The following is a 2,330-nucleotide window of genomic DNA, read 5'->3' as shown; positions in this document are numbered from 1 at the left end:
TCCGTTCAACATACTTTGGACATGTTGTAAGGAGAGACCAGTCCTTGGAGAAGGACATCATGCTTGGGAGGGTGGAGGGACAGCGCAGGAGGGGAAGGCCCTGTATGAGGTGGATTGATTCAGTGACTGGGGTAATCGGGATGGGAGTGTCAGAGATAGTGTGATTGGCACAGGACAGAGCAGAGTTCAGGGCTGTTGTACGTAGGGTTGCTATGAGTCGCAAGTTACTCGACAGCACATAACAGCAACAACAACGGGCCTTGTGAAGAGGAATGTGGCAGCAGGATTGGAGGAATGCTCATCAATAAATCTACATTATGCAGATGACACAACCTTGTTTGCTGAAACAGAGGAGGACCTGAAACGCTTTCTGCAGAAGGTCAAGGACTACAGTCTTCAATATGAACTGAATCTCAGCATCAGGAAGACAAAAGATTCTCACCACTGGGTCAATTGGCAGCACCATAATGGATGGAGAAGAGATTGAGGTTGTTAACACTTACAGCTTGCTTGGTTCCACAATCAACACTGTTGAAACCATCAGCTGGGAAAGCAAAAGAAATTACACTGGGAAAATCTGCTGTAAGGGACCTCTCCTGAGGGCTGAAAAGCAGCCATGTCAGTCTAGAGACTAAAGTGTTCTGATCCAGATCATGATCTTCGCAATTACTTGCTATGCATCAAAGAGCTGGACAATGACAAAGAATGACAGAAGAATTGATGCCTTTGAGTTGTGGTGCTGGAGAAGAGTCTTGAACATACCATGGACCACCAAGAAAACCAACAAGTCTGTCTTGGAGAGGGTGAAACCAACTTTCTAGGCTAGGATTTTGAAGCTGTCTCACTTTGGGCACATGGCCAGAAGGGACCAATCCTTGGAGAAGGACATGATGCTTGGAAGGGCAGAGAGACAGCACAGGAGAGAAAGACCCCCAATGAGATGGATTGAAACAGTAACTGGAGTAACGTGGGCTGATATGTCAGAATTAGTGATACTGGCTCAAAATAGAGCAAGCTTCAGAGCTGTTGTACATAGAGTCACTATGAGTCACAAGCTACTTGATGACACATAACAACAACAACAGTACATCTATTGTAATTACTGTATTAAGGACATGGTCTATCTAGTCTTTCAGATAATGATAGCAATGGAAAAATTATCTTTTTCCAAATGTACTTTTAAAAATCAGATATATTTAACTGAAGAGTACTGGTTTCTGAGATGGCAAAATGAAGGAATAACTTACTTTGGTTCCTTCAGTGAGGGACCTGAGCCTATGTAAAATATGTAATATGAAGGGGGGAGTCATGGGATCATAGAGTTTGGTTGGTAGGGGGATGGAATAAAGGAATTAGAAAAGATACTGTGGGGATATGAAAAATCGGGATAATGGTATAAATCAGTGGTGATTGATTTTAAAAAACATGACGTGTGAGGATGCATGTATAAAAAACAACATGAATGAGGGAGTGTGTGAAATATGTATATGCATCAAATATAATTTATATTAATTCTTTATGTAAACTATATAAAATAAAAAATTTTAAAATATTGTGAAATAGTAAAAAATAAATAAGAAAATAAAGTTCTAAGAAAATACCAATTAGAAGAGCAAGAACAAGGAGACTACAGTACTAATCTGTAGACAAATGGAGAATTTATTGGGGTGGAACCTCGAAAACGCATAGAATAGAGATTTGCTAGTGATGGAAGCATAAACACAAAAACTAAAACATAAAACACCCCAGCAGAGATTTGATCTTAGAAGACCAACAATAATTATATCACAGCCAATCAGGTAACTGGCTGAGTACAGAATTTGATTAGCCACAAGGATGTGCTCATATTTGTGTGTTATTTGCATTTTAATGAATTGACTTGATGATAGAACAAAGATTTAATCTAGCAGTACAAGTGTTAAAAATTCCAGAGAGAAAAAAAGAATTCCAGAGAGATTATTCCTGAATGCTGTAATCCCGAAGCACAATCTACAGTGATTTGAGCTTTAGAAAGAATGAAAAGTGTACTTTTTCATTGTTGTTAATAATTTCTTGTCTCAGAATTGACTGGTGAGAATTTACTAGGAACCTGAGCTAAAATGAACTTGAGTTGTTGATAGATGATATTTATTTATGAGTTTTTAAAATATGTATGACTTTTTTAAAATTTTTTTTTATTGGGAAAAACATATTGGGGGTACAAGGAGGTGAGGGTTGGGGGCAGAAGGGTGAGGATGGTCCAGGATGCAGTTGCAGAGCTGCACAGTTTGGTCGGTGGGGGGAGCAGGTGAAGGAAATGATGAGGGTCCAGTGGGGACCAGATGCTACAG

Source organism: Elephantulus edwardii, unplaced genomic scaffold (assembly GCF_000299155.1).
Source record: "Elephantulus edwardii isolate Elephantulus edwardi_28Jun2011 unplaced genomic scaffold, EleEdw1.0 scaffold00040, whole genome shotgun sequence".
Taxonomy (NCBI): domain Eukaryota; kingdom Metazoa; phylum Chordata; class Mammalia; order Macroscelidea; family Macroscelididae; genus Elephantulus; species Elephantulus edwardii.
Note: the sequence above shows the minus strand (reverse complement) of the source record.